This window comes from Phymastichus coffea, unplaced genomic scaffold (assembly GCF_024137745.1).
Source record: "Phymastichus coffea isolate CEN01 unplaced genomic scaffold, Cenicafe_Pcof_1.1 PCOF00010, whole genome shotgun sequence".
NCBI classification, from domain to species: domain Eukaryota; kingdom Metazoa; phylum Arthropoda; class Insecta; order Hymenoptera; family Eulophidae; genus Phymastichus; species Phymastichus coffea.
The window spans coordinates 2,126,098-2,146,840 of record NW_026706821.1 but is presented as its reverse complement, the minus strand read 5'-3'; the positions used below and the strand labels follow the sequence as shown (position 1 = coordinate 2,146,840).

The 20,743-nt window shown below is 38.1% G+C and overlaps 1 protein-coding gene across 3 annotated transcripts in view; it reads right to left on the bottom strand.

Moving 5' to 3' along the window:
- The window catches only part of LOC131671514 (tripeptidyl-peptidase 2), a 250,352-nt gene that overhangs the window by 51,473 nt on the left and 178,136 nt on the right, over positions 1-20,743 (bottom strand). The gene's annotated exons all lie outside the window — the stretch shown is intronic.

Genomic DNA, 20,743 nt, shown 5'->3' with positions numbered 1-20,743 from the left:
TTAATCTAATATGCAAATTCTGTAGCCAATCGAGTCATTCAATAAGTGCTTGTCGCTTAAACAAAAGACAAAATATCCACTGCCAATACTGCCAATGTACACACAAAGAAAAACTTTATAATAATTGGTAAAAAGATCCCAATAATGCAATAAAAAGAGAAAAATATAAAAACTATGTAGAAACTTTAAAAAAGACCATAGATCTAGCTAAAGAAAAATATGAAAAAAATCAAATCAAAACAAATCAACACAATCCACGAAAACTATGGAAAATAATCAAGAACAAAATTCGGAAGAACACCAAAAAAAACAATAACATAAATCATCTATTAATAGGTAATAATAACATTACAAACTCAAACGACATTGCAGAACAAATGAATACATTTTTCAGTACAGTAGGCAAACAGATATGTGATAATATTAGACAACCAATAAATAGTAACATTACTCTACCATCTATGAACAACAACAGTATTTTTCTACCTTTAACAAATAGAATAGAAGTTCAACAAACAATAAGAAAAATGGGCAACAAAAATGGAGGATCTGACGGCATCAACACTCAGGTACTAAAGATGATAATAAACCACATCAGTGATCCGTTGACCTATATCTTTAATTTATGCTTACAAAAAGAAATATGGCCTGACGAATTAAAAAGTGCTGAAATTATTCCTATCCACTAAACTAAAGAGAAGTATCTACCAATAAACTATAGACCTATATCTTTAATATCAAATATCGCCAAAATTTTTGAAAAATTAATACAAATCAGGATTACAAGTTTTTTCAACAAACATAATTTATTTTCTAATAAACAATTTGGTTTTAGAAAAGGTTTTAGCACCAAAAATGCCCTATACTACCTAACTAACTCAATATACAATCAACTAGACAAAAGTAAATCAATAGCAGCAACTTTCTTAGATCTAGCGAAAGCTTTTGACACTGTGGACCACAAAATTCTACTCAAAAAACTCTATAGATATGGAATTAGAGGAAGTGCGTATGAACTTATCAAAAGCTATCTAAGTAATAGGAAACAAAGAGTTAAAATTAATGGTGAATATAGTCAATATCAACAAGTCAACATTGGCGTACCACAAGGTACAATATTGGGACCTTTATTTTTCATAATCTATATAAATGATATGTTACAATTGCTACCAAATGATAATGTATTGGCTTTTGCTGATGACACGGTAATTATCGTGAAAGGCGAAACATGGTATGAAGTCGAAAGTAATATGAACTTCTACTTAAACAAAATATCCATTTGGCTAGCATTGAATAAACTGTCACTAAACATTGGCAAAACAGTATACATGGCATTTGGAAATAACTGCAATAGCAACTCAACATATCTACATATAAATATAAAGGGTGCACCCATTCGAAAAGTTGATAACATTAAGTACCTTGGAGTGCATTTCGATAGCCATATGAGATGGGACATGCATACAAACATGCTATACAATAAACTAAAATATCTAACTTATATTTTCTACAAATTATCTAGGATAATGAGCACAGATAATCTACGTATGATTGCATAGTAGCATTTTCCATAGCATAACAACATACGGTATTATAGCATGGGGTGGAGCATACATTGGAAGACTCAAATATATACAAACTCTACACACACGACTATTACAAATAATAAATAAAAACAAGTTTATAAATGAAAAAAATCCACTAAACATAGATCAAACATTCACCATGGAATCTCTAGTGTATCACTATGTCAACCTGCAAGATATGTTCCTGAAGAAAAATTCCGTAACAAGGAAAAAAACTATACAGCCCCTTAAAAGAAAATTAACAATCAGCATTAAAGATATCTATACAAGAGCTTTAGCCACCTTCAATCAACTACCTTCTCACCTCAAAACTTTAAATAGCAATACAAAAACAATAAAGGACAAAATAAAAAAATGGATAAAAGGCCATCCATTCTAGATACAGGAATACAATGAACCAAAAAATACATTGCAACAATTTACAACAAATATATTACAAACTAAAGCAACAAGGGAACTTTGATAATAGTCTAAATTCAGCATTGGAAGTCCATGTGGATGTGGATAAGGATAAGTTTCTCTTGGATGTAAGGACATATTTGTGTTTACAAGGCACTTGTACACTTCATCACAAACGTTCTCATCGTCGAATATCTGAATATAACATGAAAAAAATTAAAGTATCAGATAACTACAGAAAAATAATAGAAACAATTGCAAATGTGATTAACATAGCATGGAACTCACAACGGATAACTATTAATACCAAAACAAAAAACTCAAAGAGGGAAAAAGAAACGAAACTTACATTCTAACAAAAACAGATACAACCAACATAAATTTCATTAATAAATGTGAATACTGCACATACAAACAATTAATTGTTAAAAAACAAATACATTTTATAAAAGAAGAAAACAAAGAAGATCACAAAGAACCAAATACAGATAAAGTAAGATATAAACCCATAGAAACAGTATTTAAACAAATAGATGACATTGCCGACAACAATAGTATGCAAATAGAAACAAGTAAACCAAAAAATACACCAGGAAAACCGATTCTACAAACAAATAATATTCGAATGACCTATGGAGACATCAATTATCTTGGAAACAATAAAGCATTATTATACTTTTATAGAGGTATCAGAGGATATCATACTTTCACTAATTCATTGTACTCACTGGAACAACAACCTAAATATAAAGATTTGATAGTCTTAGATGACATAGTATTCACAGCAACATGTAAATGTGATTCACATAGACAGCATACTGAAATGTTCCCTCACTATAGAGTCACGCGTGCTACAGGACTTACTTGTCCTGTTAGACTAAATACATACGAAAGAATATCATACGCAAGAAAAATGAAAGCATCAATGACGACAATCGTAACGGCCAGACAAATGTTAATCAGATATTGGAGATAGAAGAACAAAATCGAAGATATTGGTGAAGTAAGCTTTTATAGGAAGCATTCTTGCTACCAATATTAAGCCATACCTCATCTGTGAAATAGTAGAATCTATTATGCAAACCGACTCTTAGTTTTAAGTTTTTTTTTTTTTTTTTTTTTTTCTTAATTTTCTTTAAGTTTTTAGTAGTTTTGAAATACCAGACCAGCGAACAGGTTTATCCTCTGCCGGGTTACAAATTTGTAATGTAAAATTGTACAATTATTACTACTTGTTGTAATATTTTGTACTATACTCTGGTTAATAATAATAATAATATTTTGGATGTCAAATTTCCCGCTCTTTCCGAATCCGATGTGAATAAAAGGGATTCCCATTTTAAAAAACATTTTGACCTTGAAATAATCTTGAAGGTCAAGATCAAGGTCAAAAGCGTTAGCCCTATTGCATTGGCGCCTTTGCCCTCTACTACTTTTGTCCAAACCATTTTGCCCTATCTGGCTTAGGTTCCGAGTAATCCGGCTGCGGCGATTAAAATGGGTCACCGTGAATATTAAAAACAATAATAGGGAAAGAAATAAGGGAAATAGGAGGAAAACTGTACGTATTCTTTGCCGATATGAAGGCAGCCTTTGACAAGATAAAGAGGAAGAAAATATGGGAGAAATCATGAAAGAGAAAGGGATAAATGTGAAAATCAGGAAAAGAATAGAAGAAATATATAATAAAACAAGGAGTAAGGTACAAGTTGGAAAAGAAATAATTGGGGCGTTTGAGACATACAAAGGCGTAAGGCAAGGGTGCCCTTTGAGCACCAAGCTATTTAATCTTGCCTTCGTCGATCTGGAAGTCAAGATCAAACAGGTGCAAGAAGGAGAGGTAGTGATAGGAAGGAAGAAAATATGAACATTAGGATATGCAGATAATATAGTGATGATGGCAAAGAGTGAAAGTGGAATGAAAGCGATGCTGAAAAAATTAAAAAGATACCTGGAAGAAAGAGGATTAGAGCTAAATGTAAAAAAATCAAAGATGATGAAATGCAGGAGAGGAGGAGGAAGGGGGAAGGAAGAAGAATTCGAATGGGAAGGTGAGAAAATAGAGATGGTTAAAGAGTACAACTACTTGGGATATGTGATTAGCAGAAATAACAGAAATAAAAAGCAGATAAAGAAGGTAGAAGGGAAAATAAATATGGGACTCGGAAGACTATAGGGGCTAGGAGAAAAGATATTTAGAGAAAATTGGGAGTTAAGGATGAACCTGTTCGACACACTGGCGAAAAGCGTGATTATGTATAGAGCTGAAATATGGGGATGAAAGTTATATGAAGAAATAGAGAGATTACAACTAAAGTACATAAAGTGGTTATTGGGATTAGATAGAAACACGCCAAGTTACTTAATACGATGGGAACAGGAAGACAAGAAATGAAAGAACAGCATTAGAAAGAGCAACGAGGTATGAAAATAAAATAAGAGAAGAAAGAGATGGCTCAATAAAAAAAAAGCATGGAGAGAACTAAAAAAAAGAGAAAGAAATGAAAAAGATAAAAAGGGTAAGAAGGAGGAGTGAGAGGAAAGGCTAGAAAAAAGTAAAATATATAAAGAGAGGGGAGAGGGAGATGAAATGAGAGAAGAATTTTGGAAAGAAATAAGAAAAGAGCTAAAGAAAAAAGAAGAAAAAGAACTAGAAGAAAAGCTAGAAAAGTCATGATACATAAACGAGTGGAAAGAACTGAAAGAAGAAATGAAATAGTATAGATTAAAGGAAATTCAAGGAGAAGGAAGAATAAAAGGCCTACAAATAAGAGAAAGGTTTAGGTTAGGTAACGAAACGAGAGGAAGCAGGTATTGAGAAAAAGAAGAAAATAAGAGATGCAGAATGTGCATGAAAGAGGAAGAAAATTGGAAACACTTAGTAGAAAAATGTGAAAATAGCAAAAAGGAAGGGGAAGAATGGGAAAAAATAATAATAGGAAGCAAAGAAAAGATAGCGTGGATGATGGAACTAAAATGGAAAAGAAGAAGTAATGAAGAGGAGAAAGAAAAAGGAAAACAAGAAGACAAAATTATAAGACACTAAGGAAAATAAGTGAGGTTGAGTAAATGAAAGGCAGAGGGCGCAATAGGAAATGAGAAAAAAGTGTCAAAGCCCTAATAAGGAGAAAGACAGGTGATATGATTAGCAAGAAAGAGAGCAAGAGCAAAAGAAAGGCAAAGGTGAAAAGGCAAAAGAAAGTAGCAAAGGAAGAAGTCGAAAAGAAAATAAGTAAGAATGAAAAAAACAGAAGAGTGGAAAAGGCAGATCTCGGAGAGAGAGAGAGGTAGAGAAGATTAAGCAACTGAAAAATGGGAAAAAATGTTGAGCAGACAGGCGCAGAAGACAGAGACACAAGATTTGCAGACACACCTACATCTGTACACATAGACAAAACACACATACACACACACATACATTAGAAACTCAACACAATACCTTATCCAAACGTCGGATTTCGCGCTATGTGCGTATCCGGGGTTAAAAAGAGGGATTTCCATTACAAAAAACACTTCGACCTTGAAATGACCTTCAAAATTAGGTTAAAGGTCAAAGGATTTTGATGCATTGGGTGGCCCACTCTGTTCTGAACAAATTTTGTAGAGGTCATTTTTCGATATCTTAAAAATTAAAAAAACGCTTTTAGGCAGTTTTTCAAGCATTTGACCTTAAATCGACCTTCTCAAGGCCATGAAAAAAAATTTAAAAATACCGTTTTGGACGTAAAAATTCCCGCTCTTTTCGAATCCGGGGTCAAAAATGGGGGTTCCTATTTAAAAAAACAAAGTTGACCTTGAAATGACCTTGAACATGACCTCCAAGGTCAAAGCCAAGGTCGTACGGATATGTCCACCTCGAAGCCCAGCAACTTTTGTCTGAAGCAGTTTTTGATTAATCCATTATTTTGGATTCTAGAGGGGGTATACGGGTGGTCTGGAACACCCTGTACATATATATATATATGTTAATCCGTTTGTGTATGTGTTTATTGATAAATTCAGATGGGTAATTCTTTTTCAGGATATTAGTAACTATTTCTAAATTATGTGAATGAAATTTTTTGTCAACAAGTAAAAACACGCAGCCAACTAAATTTGATACTATATTAACTTTTTGATGAATTGTATGTTCTGAGTTGAAAAATTGAAAATTCTCTCAGTTTGTGTTGTTTTTCTAAACTAGTCAAATTCTGATTTATTATTATTTATGATCAATTTTAAGCAATGTAAACTGGCCTCGTGTAAAACTGTAATTATAGTTTTATATTGCGTTGTAGGCACTGTAACAGGGGGTAAATTTGTATGGGCGACGCCGTGTGCGGGCTGCAGGTATGCTTTTTTGCATGTGCACGAATGAGCACGCATTGTGCAAGCGTTGCCGCGTCGTCGCATATAGCATAAGTTTTAGCGGCGCTTTGCTTGTTTATTGAGGATTGCTTCATGAGCAATCACAAACGCTTTTTCTACATAAATCTTCATTCCGCTACCTCACCTTCAGCGTATGCGCTTGCCTTTGGGTGAAGTTCCCATTAGTTGCAGTTGTTATTTTTATTAGGCAGCCTCAGCCTCGTTCGGAAGTATTGGAATAATTCAGCTAGCTGAAAACGAAGTTGTTTTGCCAAAATGAATATACCGATTTGGGAATGGCTAATACCAATGGGCCAGTCAATGATTAATATTCATGGAATATAATATCGCCAAGGTGCTATTTATTGTCCTGATATTCTTTCATAAGTTTTAGGTTTGCGCTATTATAACGAATTTCGACATGTGGCGTATACGGACGCCGCCATCTTATCCATTGCCACACAAAAGCTACGCTCACTCATTTCCGCTGCATTCTTAGTAAGCGCGCCGTCGCCTTTTATCTTTAACCCGCAAACTTATTACCGCGAAGCTGGCAAGCTTACCTCGCGAGACCAGCTCTTTGTAGATCCGTTAGGCCAATCCCGCTTATTCCTCGAGTCTCACTGGAGAGGTTGGTCGTACGGAGTTGGGCGTCCGCTAAAGTTCTTACACATAGTTTTTCATAGATTCTTTACTCTCAGCTGGTATCTTTACACAAAATTATGGCACTCATTGTTTATCCGCGAGGAAAAATCACGTGCGGCAAAGGATACGTCAGTGTTGCGCAAGAAACCCCCGTCAACTTCTGCTCTCTCTCTCTCTCTCTCTGTCTCTCTTCGCGCGCGGTGCTCGCCCTCCCTACATACTCTGTAGGTGTGGTCCCCCCGCGGGCAGTCACCCTGATGAGATGAGAGCGCAGATGTAATATTTATCGTTACAGCACATTAATGAAATTGACCAGGATGATTTTTGATATTTTGAAGGATTTATCTTTTGGAGCTCACCGTTCATTAAATCCATTCATTCAAAACATTTATCACAATTCATTGATTTATTGAAACACCATAAAAAAATAATTATTTCTTTTATGTCAACCATGAATGATTTAATTAAACTTTTCTTATGTATAAAAGTAAATATCTTGATTGACCCAATAAGGCCAAGACCAAAACTGGCTGAGATAACATCAAACTAACTATGCCATATATAAACAAATCGAAAAAAAATACCTACGCTTTTTTTTTACCATTTAAAATTGTCAATAAAATGTTATTTAAATAAATTACCTCAAAAGTTAATATTTTCAAAACTGATTACGACAATTGATTCTACGGGAATAAACATAAAGCAAATGTATAAAAAATTTTTTCGTCAGACTTAGTTTTGTCAATAATCAATGACTATAAAACATTGAATTTCCGAATGACTGATGCTGAGGGTTACCTAAATAATACAACCTAATCGTTGGTGCATGAATTGAAAAAAACGTTTTTCATTGTAAAAATTTGACAACCGAGTTAGAGAATTCATTACGATAGTACATTACTATCTTACTACTTTTATAAGAAGTTCTTTCAGTAACTTTGCATTTATATTATTGTGACCGGGGATCTTTTTCTTTTTTAAAGATGTATTATGTGATTTATTTCTTATAATTTAATAGTATTAGTTAATTGATTATTACTATTGTTACTTTCTATGTAATAAAATAAGTGTTTTTTTCTTCTGTTATTTTTCATTATTTGGACTTGAATACATTTTGTAAATGTTTAGCAAAAATCTTTATAAATGGGCGAATTTATTTTAATTCAGGCAGGTTAGTAGCGCACATATTACCAAAAGTAGTCAAACTAAATAAGCTTGTTTTACTCGAAAAATTAACCGAAATTGCATTGTTTATGACTATTTTAAGATTAGACTTTAAATTTCCTATTTGTCGAAATAGAATTCTTCATTTCTTGAATATAGTGATATTTCGAACTTTTTAACTATCGCCGGGGTTTTGATACATTTGTAAATCTATTTTCTAATGCCGTTCTCAAATATTTAAAATTTCAAAAAATAAAAGGGTTATGGTCATTTTTCATAGAAACGAAAAATGCATTTTTCTCAAAAAAACCATTTTTTTGCAATAAAAAGAATATATTTGATAGCTTGCCACCGGGACTATAGAATCCCATAGTCAGTTATAACGATTTATTTGTTTAGACAAAAAAAAATAAAAATAAAAAAAATTTTTTATTTGTAACTTTATGATATTTGAATATATGTAACACAATCATATCTCCCAATTTATAAAATGAGTTAGTTATAAATTGTATTGATATGATTCAAGTATTTATGGGACCGAAAAATATATGGTTGAAATTGAATTGTCTAACAAAGAAACCCACTGATTTTAAAGATTTTTAAATATGTTGTAATACTTGTTGTAATACATACGAGGGTGGTCCGATAAGTACTTAACCTACAAAAGATAAACGAAAAATTTGGAAAAGTGGCGTTTTATTTTTCAACATAGTCTCCTTTTAGTTCGATACACTTGGCGCAGCGATGCTCCAACTTCTTTAACCCGTCTGAAAAATACGTTTCTTCGAGGTCTGAAAAGTAGGCTTCCGTGGCAGCGATTACCTCCTCATTCGACTCAAATTTCTGCCCGGCGAGTGACTTTTTCAAGTTTGGAAACAAAAAGAAGTCGCACGGGGTTAAATCTGGAGAATACGGTGGATGGGGCAGCAGTTCGTAGCCTAATTTGACCAATTCGGCCATGGCGACGGCGGAGGTGTGAGCCGGTGCGTTGTCATGGTGGAAGAGCACTTTTTTCTTCGCCAAATGGGGCCGTTTTTTCTGCAATTCGTCCAACTACACTCTAAAGTCCACTGTTTCGACTGTTCCTTGGTCTCTGGTGTACACCAGTGGATCCATGTTTCGTCGACTGTCACGAATCGACGCAGAAACTCCTTCGGATTGCGCTTAAACAGCGTCAGACATTGCTCTGAAGTTGTCTCACGGTTGCGCTTGTTGTCCGGAGTGAGCAAACGCGACACCCATCGCGCCGACAGCTTTCTCATGCCCAAAATTTCATGCAGAACATGACCCACGCGGTCCTTTGAGATGCCTACGATCTTAGCTATCTCACGCACCTTCAATCGTAGATCTGCCAATACGAGATCGTGAATTTTTGTCACATTATTCTCCGTGGTAGCCGTTTTCGGAGCACCTGAACGTGGCTCTTCAAAAATCGACGTGCGACCACGTTGAAATTCGTTAAACCAATTTTTGACGGTCGCCATCGAAGGAGAAGAGTCACCGTACACAGCACCCAAGCGCTTTTTGATTTCGTTGCGCGATTTCCCTTCCAAAAACAAGAATCGAATCACCGACCGATACTGCTCTTTTTCCATTTTTCAAAAATCAACGGACATACTTGCTTTCACACGCTCTCAAAAATAAACTACAACTCCGATCCGGCTAAAATCTTGACAGTAACCATAAAGAAGGTTGTACTGAGTGATAGAATATTTCTTTTGCGAGAGTGGCGCCATCAGGCGGTGAGGCTAAGTACTTATCGGACCACCCTCGTATATCACATGTGTTTTTTTATCGGCTGACATCCACTTCTAAATCCACCCCTGAAAATCACCCCGAAAAATGTTTTTTTTAATATATCTTTGCATCTAATGAATATTTTCACATAAAATAAACGTCAAAATATTTCTTATAAGTAGGTGCTTTTATTGGCGTTTTGAAGACTGTCATCCTTTTCAAGTCTATAATTTGAAATAATAATAACATTAACAATAGTCCAAATTACATTTTAACATCTTTGCATAGTAGTCAATAAATTACCTTTAATTCTTAATATAAAAACCTCTTTTACAATAGAAACAACTTACTATATTTCATTATTATGATTACACCTATCAGTCCATTCATATAAAAGTAAGTTATAAAATTAATATAAAACTAATTGATCTATAATAACAGATCACAGTTATTTTTAATACTAAAAAAATTATCTTATTAATATCACAAAAATATTGTTACGTTGAAATGTAGTACAGCGATTAAGAAGGTGCAAATCAAACTGTCCGTTAATACTCAGTAACACATATTTTGACCAGGGACGGTAGCGACACATACACATCAGAGTTACTGTAGCTAATGAAAATGTGCCCATCAATCTATTTACTGTTTTTTGTATAAATTTAAAATAGGTGCATAGATTGTCTGTAATTTATTAGTATCGTATTTCTTATGAATTGGATTTGTTTGTACATAAATATTATGCATTTCAGATAATGTTCTTCAATGCTAGTTACGTTCCTTATTCAAAATTATAGGATTATCGAAATCAAATGAATGATTATATTTCTTCATGTGTTCATTTAAAACGTATTTATTGTCCGTATCAATTTTCTTGGTATTGTTGTTATAGTCTCTAATTCTCTCAGTTAATTCTTTCTTACTTTCACCTATATATGTTGTTAAATATTTTTCACAATTTATCTTATATACTATGTATTACATTCAAATGGATGAGTTTTCTTTGCCTCTTTTTATAAGATCTTTTTATAAGATGTGCTAAATTTTCTTCTATTTTAGGAACCGTTTTTATGTTATAACTTTTGACTTCTTGTGAAGTCTTTTCTTATAATTAATGCACATAAGATAAACTCATTATATTGTTTTTTTTCTTGTTACAATTTGTAACAGTATTCTAGACACTTGCGGATTCATTATTGCTATTATCTATGTGTTTATATTTCAATCTTTTCTTAATATGATACTCAATAAATTTTGGAGGGTAATTTCAATAATAAAATTTCTTTAACCTTATGTATATTTAGTATCACAATCTCTAAGTTTTCCACAACCATATCTGCAAATCTTGGTGAGTAATATAATGAAGCAAGCAAGAGCTTATGCTCTCCCAAAAATTCATAAACTTGACACTCCGTTTCGTCCGATTGCTTCAACTGTTAACAGCCCTTTGAATTTTTTATCGAAGATTTTAGATAAAAAACTTAAAGATTGTATTAAAAATCCTAAGTCTCATGTTAATAATAGTTTTGAATTAGTCTGTAATTTTAAACATTTGTTTACTCCAACTAAATTTGTAAAAGCAATCGTTTCCGCGGTCTACTAGAGCGCTTCTTGTCTTCAACACTGCCGCTACTTTTAAATTTATTTACATTGTAGTCTACGGTTCGACGAGGAATATTGAGAATACTAGCAATCTGACGATTGCTTTTACCATTTATGTGAAATCCAATAACTTGATAACGTTTACTAAAATCTCTCGGTGCCATACTTCAATAATATGTTACTATGGTAAACAATTTTTTAGAAGATTAGAACAACATTAAAAAAAAATTTTTTTCACTAATCATTAGTTATGTCAGTTTTGGTAGATTAGATTAATTTTTCTACTTAGATTTTTCGTTGATCGAGATTTGCATACAATTAAAATTTGTCTACAATTAATAGAATAGCTTCGAGTATAAATGATCTGTTTTATTATTCCAAAGTGAAATATTGAAAAAATTAGACTACTTGATATTACGACTGAAAAAAAAATGTTTTTATATGATTATGAAATTTCGTTCACGTATTCTACTTACAAAATAGAGCATTTTCTTCCACGAAAATTTTTTTCTACAATTCGAATTTTCCGAGATACAGAGCAATGAATATAGATGCTGTTTTTGAATAAAATGCTCATATAATCGCTGAATTTAGACGAAAATTATTTTTGAATGAGTGTTTTGGATAGTGCAGAAAAAGAGCTAAAAAATGCTTTGTTTAGAATTTTTCTACGATTTTTTTTCTCGAAATGGCAAGCGGTTAAAGAAAAAGCAAAAATTTCGTAATTTTTGTTCTGATATTCGCCGTTCTATCTGCAAGGGAAATATCTAAGCATGATTTTAATATACACCATTGAAAAGTGCTCGAAAAACCCTTTCAAATGAGCCCCCGCAGAGCTCTGACCGCTCGACGACTCCTGCCTAAGATGCTTCACCTAATTACAAGTAGGGCATTTTCTAAACACGTAACCGATTGTCCCATAAACCTGACAATATAATGTCGGCTCTGAAGTTCGCGTTGGACAGTTATTAGCGTAATGCCCAGGTTGACGGCATTTATAACTACCCGCGGATTAACCTGAGCTATCGGGCATTGCATGATGTCCCACCGCGTTACAATTGAAGCGAGTCCCCGTAAATGGCCTATTTAAGTTGCTACCTCCCTGATTGCGCTGCTGCAGGACCAGACTAGGGGCTACACCTGCAGCCGGGACCAACGAAGCCTGCGCTCTCGGACGAGCAGGCGCGACTTCGTTCGCAGGCTGATTTATTGACTGTGGCTGTTGCCTATCGGCAGTAGCCACGGCAACTACACCGTTCTGCTTCTTGCCCTATTTACCTAGTTTTTTGTTTTGCTGCTGCGCTTTCTTTTTATGAGGTTCGACTGTTAAGACCTCGTCAATCGTGTCGTTTAAACCATCAATAGTTTCTTACCGTGTGACTTTTTCGTTTCTGCGTATGCGGATTCCGGAATTAACGTTACCTCAGCCGTCGGCGGCTTTTGCCACCTTTTCCAACCGGCCATGCGGTCTTCGAGCGCCATATCTGCCTGTTTAAAACTATTTAGATCCGAGAAAGTCTTAGTTTCAAGATATCGCTTATATCTTGGATGTAGACCCTCTATAATCATAGCTAACTGGCGTCTCACCGAACGAGCGGATCAAAACGGCGCAAAATCGTCTGAAAAGCCGCGACATAGTCCGTAATATTCTCGTTCTCGCCCTGTGTCCTTTGACGCAATTCACCGTACAGTTGTTCTCTGTTCAATCGCCGACAGAATTCGCTAGAAAAACTCTTTTTAAAGTCTTTCAGTGTCTTCCACATATCGCGATTAACTTCGTACCACGGACGCGCCTTATCGCGGAATGCAGTGCCTATTGCTATCAGCATTTCTTCATCCGAGATGCCATAATAGCGCTGGCAATCACTCAAACCTGATAGAAAACTTAGTGCGTTTGTACTATCTTTACCGGAAAAACGGAGAGACCGGGCATTAAGTGCGCTTACTCCATCCGCAGGTATACCATTTATATACTTGATTCTTGGAGGAGCACCCTTTTTGCTTGGTCTTTCTGCTTTTACTTACCTAGTTTTCCGTGGCGATTTAACTTTATAAGTGTTGCAACTATCAGTATCTGATAAACTCGAGCTCGTATCGCTTCCTCTGATATTTTCTACCTGTCTCGCCTGCTTTTGTTTAGGTCGCCATATGCTAATTTCGCTTTTCTCGCTAATAATCGAACCTTCACCTAATGGAGCTGGTATTTGCGCTTCCTCTCTAGTAGCTACTCGTACCTCGCACTCCCAGTCTTCAACCCATAAACTTACTCTAGGCGTGTGATATTTCGTGCTCGCCGATTTATTTGAATCGGCACAGAGGAATGTACTACCTGCTCTATTGTTTGGTGCGTTCGCGTGGGCCGATAGCTCAGTTGCAACCGCTGGCGCGTTTAGCGCTTCGCGGTCGTCGAGCGGCTTGGCCTGAAGCGGCAATGAAGCCTGCTGTTCGGCCTGAGCCGCTCTACCGTGCATCGCCTCTCTTACAACTCTAAATACTGTATTCACGCCGTCTGTAACACCTTGCCGTACTTCTCGCCTATATATCCAACGCGGTACTGCTGTGAGGGCCCCCAAATCTGGCTTATCGCACTAGTGCTACGCTCGCCTTGATTTTGCGCGACTTGTTCGCGTACGCGTTCGGTCCTGCTGTCCTACGGCGAGCGAGCCGCCATCGGTAACACGTCGTTATTACCGAGCGTGACTGCATTTTCGCCCGGCGGTCGAATTTGTTCACAAGAAGCGGCAACACCTGCTTTTGCCTGTGTCGTCTGCTCTTGTTCACATAATAATTCGGCCGCCAAAGGCGCTGCAGCTACCGCGAATTCATCGCCCAGGTTCGCGTTCCACGCGCTCCTTACCGTTGTTTCTTGCTGTTTGTCGTACAGCTTTTCCGGGATTCGGCCTGACGCAAAATCGCCCAAGCGCAACGGTGGCTGCAAATCTGGCCGCTCTCTTAACAGCATATATCGGAAATACCGGGTTTGTAACTCCTCAAGATCACCGTGTAAGCTAAGTTCGCGATAGCGCATTAATTCCAACAGAACAGCCGGTTCTGTGGAATCAATTTTACGTTTTAATTTTTTCGCATGCGCATCGCGTAATAATCTGCGCATGACTATTTTATCTCTATACGCTAGCGACATTGTTATTTCTAAAAATGAAAATCCGTAACTTGACTACGACGTGAGCTTATGGGGGCTAAGCAAGTCTCGACCGGTCCGTGTAACCTGATACCTTACTAACTAATTTCTTTCCAAACTATAAGCCGGCAAGAAATCGACTTGCTTACGACTATAGAAAGAAATTATAATTTATCAAAATTTACTTACCGTAATTGTTGAATAATCAGTTTAGTAAAACTCTTAAAATAAAGAAAAACAAAAAAAAAAAAACTGCAGCGAGAAAAGAACGCAGTCATCGCGACTCAAAGACGCACCGGTGTCATCCGACACCGCTATTAAGAAAGGTCACAGGCAACCACTAACAAAGAATTCAAAATACCGAAAACTCGAAATTCTTTTATGCGCACTCTTTGCCCTTAGTTCACAAAGAAAATCAGTTAACCGTTATTTCTAAAATTTATTATCAAACCATTTCTCTCATTTGTCTCTCAATTACCAGACTCACAAGGGATGCCATGTGACAAAATTTTCCCCTTTTGTCACCAATTCTTTTGCGGGATAAGTGAGGGAGGAAAGAGAGGGGAGGTCAATAAATAAATTATGCAATGACAAAAATCATATTGAACTTAACCCATTATTATTAATAATCATTCACACTAAACATACGCGCGCATAACATAATCTAAATTATTGACCAACTAACTACAAAATAGAACAGTAAACTACTTAAAATAACCACAAATAAATATTTCGCATTTCATCCTAATACCTAATCGCGCACTTAACCTATTACAAACTTACTTAAAAATTACGCGAACCTATACCGGATGAATTGCCCGGCACGTGGGCGCCTGGACAATTCGCCGGTCGCAATTTACACTACTACGAATTAAACTTATGCGCGTACCTTCACATAGCCGGCACGTGAATGCCTGATTATCTTATTCAACGCGTACCAGTCGTCGCATCATCAGAGAGAGAGAGAGAGAGAGTGTATAGAGAAAGAAGAAAAGAAGGCTTGACCTTTTATCCACTGCTCCTCGCAACGTCGTGAATTTCGAGCGATGTGCTGCTGCAAGAAGTACCGGTCGTCGTTGCTGGTCAGATTGTTGCTAGATGCTGGCTGTTGTCGCTGGCCAAGTATCTTCTCTTCTCCCTACCTTGACCTATTAGTTAGGCGGCACGCGACGCGTCGCTTATCGGTCAAGCGTCGCGCGCCTATCTATCTCTGCATAGGCCTAATGCTCTCTCTCTCTCTCTCTCTCTCTCTCTCTCTCTCTCAGTGCTCCTCAACTTATTTCTGCGCTCAGCTCCGCTGGCCCGTCCTCGGCGCTAAAACAAAAAGGCCAAGTATTAAGTGCATACTTTAATGCGCCCAACGTTGGCCACCACGCCTTGCCGAGTGGAGGAGGGAGAAACACAGACGAGAGACCGGCACACGGCCTGCTCTCGTCACAAGACTTTATCTCTAATCTTATCTAAAATCAGGTTTAAAAAAAACTTCGAAATAAATCTACCGGATAGAGCCCTCATAAACAGACTTGATGAAGTATGCAAAAATTTTGAATTTAATCAATACTCGTAATCACGTCTGGACAGTTAAAACAGCAAATCAGTTGGAGAAACCATGCTACATCACCTCAGCTTATCTTGGCCTCCCAAACTAATCGAAAAAATGAACCAAACTCTAATGCTAGTATATTTGATCATTGTAATATCAGAAATGTAAAACTGTACCTCAATTCTCAGTGATATATCCATATGGCAATCTCAATATTAATTTAATTAAAAACCAGTACGCAATGTTATACGCGATATGTATGCCAATTTTCAAAACATATACTTCGATAAGGATGCCTAGAATTCATAGTGATTGATTGTTCAAAATAAAACGAGTTATTGAAGAGTGCTCCAGTAGATGTGCGCTAGGAGTTCGAAACCAGAGAAAATATTCCTGAAGAAACTACAGCATATTGTCTTATTCTACACGATCGCATCATTTAGTATAACCCGATAAACGGAGATGTGAATAAACTTATTTAGAAGGGGGGGAGGGGGTATTAAAGACTTAACTCTTTCCTTAAGTAGCACAGTAGTAGCTTTTATAACAATGAAATACGTAGTGGATATGCAAGGTTTCGTGATGCCTGGTAAAACTTATGCTGTAAAAGTGTTAGCGATCCTTCACTTAACTACAACGAAGAACCACTTATGCGCTTGTTCAAACCTCCCTCTCCATGGCTAAGACTAACGGAGAAATATAAGCGACAAAATCTCTGGTTATAACACTACTATTATAGATTAATATGGAACGTTAGCAATTTTAAATATGAAGAGGATAAATTGATCATCACAGATACACTCAAAGATGCCAACAAAATTTTCGTTTCCGGAGATCTGAAAAAAGAGTGGTTAATACGATATGGTCTCAAAGTTTTCGACTTGAATGATTGGGGCAATTCACCTTTCGAAAAAATAAAATCAGTTAACGTATGCCCTAATCATAACGGTAAATAAATAACGACATGTGCACATCAAAACGTTAAATTAACGAAAAAATTTCACATTGCTGGTTGATGCATGGATTGGGAAGAGAGCGATGCAGTCGTTGAAGAATTTTATATAGTGATTTTTTTTAAGTAGATAATTTGTTGAATAACATATTTTTAAGAACATTAGAATAAGATATATTTTTATCAATAAGAAAATTGTTATCAATTGATACAAAAAAATATTCTTTTTTCTTTATAAAACCATCCAAAAAAGTGAAATTCTTCGCTGACTGACGATGACAGCAGCAGCAGTAGTTAATAAATTTTATAATAAATTTTGTATTTTTATCAATAAAAAAATTTATACAACATAGAATTTAAGCTGTCTTCGGTAGGTGATACACACAAAAACACATGTCAAGCTGCAAAAAAAATTCATTTTATACTAATTATAATAAATATATATTGTAATGGGGTGTGAATTCCGTCTTATTTCTTTGTCTCGCTCGACGCGCAATCGTATCGGAATGCGCGAGGCGAAATTGGAATAATCGAGTCTATTAACTAACCGGAGAGCAGGAGAGGACAGGTGTCAGTCAACCAACTTACTAACAGTAACAACAATACATCAACGTTTAAATCATACATGAACTAGTTTATTCATCAAGTAATTTACAACACGTTTGGCTCGCACATTTACGCTTATACGGCGTGGGCGACAATCTTAGGCATCGGCATTTCGTTTATAAATTCTCACTCACGATATTCATTTGCATACACGCTACCGATTTTCTCACAATCACCGGTATGAGGGGAGAGCACTCAAGCGCGGTCGTTTAACAAAAATCGTGACGCGAAGCTGGCCAGCTTACCTTGAGTGTACAGTCACACTATCAGGGGGAGCAAATCAGTATCGCCTCTGATATCTCAGGTTGCCGCTTTTTTTGCTGGGAACGGGATCTACTCCGTTGTCCTGTCGACTCAGTCTGAGGGATCCCGCGACCTCGTGGTCGCCTACGATGGCGATATTTCCACTCACTTCGAACGGCAACAACGGAAAACTTTGATGGAAGTTATCGGAAGACTCGCTTCCGCACTCTTTTTTTTTTTTATGTTTGTATTTACGCCTGGCTCCTCTGCGCTACTTAATGCTCGGATAGCCAATCCTCGACTGGTTCTTTTACCTTCTCGCGCGTTCCGTCCCTTATCGTACCGAGTTCCTGTTTTTAGCTTTTCCCGGCCGGTAGGTGCTGCCCTGGTAGGCAGTTGCGTGATCGAGACGGTAGCGCAAACAAGACGTTTACCGTCACAGCCCCCTCTCAGTCCGGACCCTCGGGGTCTTTGACGATAGAATTGTTTTTTCTGTACCCGTCTAGGTAAGGTAAATAAAAGGCAGTGAAAAATTATGTTCATTGGTATATTCTTTTTATTGACCGGGTATGGTCCGGGGTTGGCCCTGCCCATCGACGTAGGTACCCTTTATAAAGGTGGCCACGGGTATCCAGGGACTGCATTTTCTTGCCCCTCCTCGTTTAGATTGGAGCGTCCGCGTGCCTCCCAATCCAGCCTTTCATTTACGATCTCTGGATGCTGCCGGACACGAGGGCAACGGTCCGTGCGGGATACTCGTGGATAGTGGTAGATGTTGCAGCCTGCCCACTGCACACGGGACATGGCGCCCCGTGGGATTTCTCGCTCTCTGGGGGTTAGTGGCAACCCGTCTCGCCGATTTGGCGCGGACCACAGTGGCCTCTCCACCGGGGGCACTTCATCTGTGGGGTACCATCAAATTGATGTGGATGAGTCCGACAACCTGGTCCACATTGCCACTATTCAGGTTTACCACCAGATTTACCCCGCACGTCCGCTAATTCTGGTTGATGGTAGCCGTGGGTTTAATTGCTGGTGCATTGGTCGTTGGAGGCTGGACGGTGGCCGAAGGTCGGTCACCAACCGGACCTTTGAGGGCCTGGCAGTGACGAAGCTGCACTTCTTTCAGTGCAGAGACGAACTGGCGCCGGCGAGACACCACTTTGCTCCAATACTCTAGATCACTGGGGCGGTGTCCCTTATCCGTATACGGGTCGAATTCAGTGTATACGGCTCGTTGAAGCGCGTCGAGGGTGGTCCAACCTTGCTCGACCTCTCTCAAGCCCTCAACGATCTCCTCACACGACCGGTGACAACCCGGTGCAGATGGTTGATGGAAGAAATCGGGACGCCAGGCAGTACCGACAGGAGCACCTTCCGTTTGGGTGCCCGTTGATACCTATGGCGCCGATGCCCGGGATAGAAGACGAAATTTGGGGCTCATCGTTGTCCACCTCATCGATCATCACGGATGACGAGCTCTCCTGAGCTCGTACCCGTGCTTGTTCCTCCTCCTTTCTCTTCTCTTCGATCATGTGGAGGGTGGCGTGCACCACTCCGTTGACTGCGGGATCTAAAACCAGTTCAACCAGAGCGGCCACCGCTTGTTCTATTTGCTTCTGCGTTATCTTCATCTTGTAACATTTCTATATGTCAATATCGGTAATCTTTTCCTTTGATATCGAAGGTGGGCGCCTGTTTGGCTGCCCAGGGCCTTCGTCGCCGGGGTTGAAGATGGGGTCCTTTGCGTCGGTCTCCCAGGTCCTTCGTTCGCAGAGTGTCATTAGTCAATGGTCGGTGTTTTCGGGGGTCTCCCTCTCTTCTTTTTCACGACGGTGGGAGGGGAGACACGTGGATTTAACAGGTACGACGGAGCTCGAATAGTTCGCGCGTTCTTGCGGGGCCGTCCCCGTGGGCGCTTTACTGTACTATTCGGCAGGGCTAATGTCGAGGTCTTATCAAGGTGATCAGAAGGGGTGCGATGAGGGTGGCTCGAACTCGTCGCGTTATCGCTCTGGGGCGTATTATCCGTGGTAACGGCGTGTTCGTTTTCGTAAGGTATCGCATCGCTCGCTATAGGTGGGTGATTCGTAGCCTCGGCTCCCTTGGTGGTAGGGGTATCGTCGTCATCTCACCTTCGGGTTTCATCTTCTGACAAGGTGTCCTGTCCATAATAGGGTTTGAGGTCTTTGGCGTGAACCAATTCTTTGACCTCTTCCTGTTGGTTGGCAAGGCGATACGAATTGACTCCGAGTACCTTAATGATCACTAATTTCGGCGTTAGCTTTGCGGAAATACCCTGTGTCGCACTGGATAGTATGCGGTTTCTTTTCCATACCCAGTCCCCTTCCTTAAATCTCGAAGCCCTATGCTTGGCATTATAATAATTCGTCTGTCTAAGGGATTCGTTAGAGGCGATCTTTCGGGCTTCGTGAATAACGAATCGGTTATTCTTCATGTGTTATTATTATTATATGTTATTATTCATTCCATTGATCTATTCGGAACTAGTCCTCTCGGGTTGCAAGCTCGTCCCTTTGCCTACGGAGGGTATTCGGGGCTTCCGGTTGCCTTCCGTAATTGAGCATAGCAGGGGTGGTTTCCGTGGAGCTGTGGATAGCAGTGTTAAGTGCGAACGCGAGTTCAGGTAAGACTCGGTTCCACTCTTTATGATTTCCGTGCAGTTACGAGGTAACCATTGTCTTCAGAGTTAACTATTAACTCTTTCGATACGGTTAGCTTGTAGGGTATAAATCAGCGTAAAGGTCCGGTTTATCTTA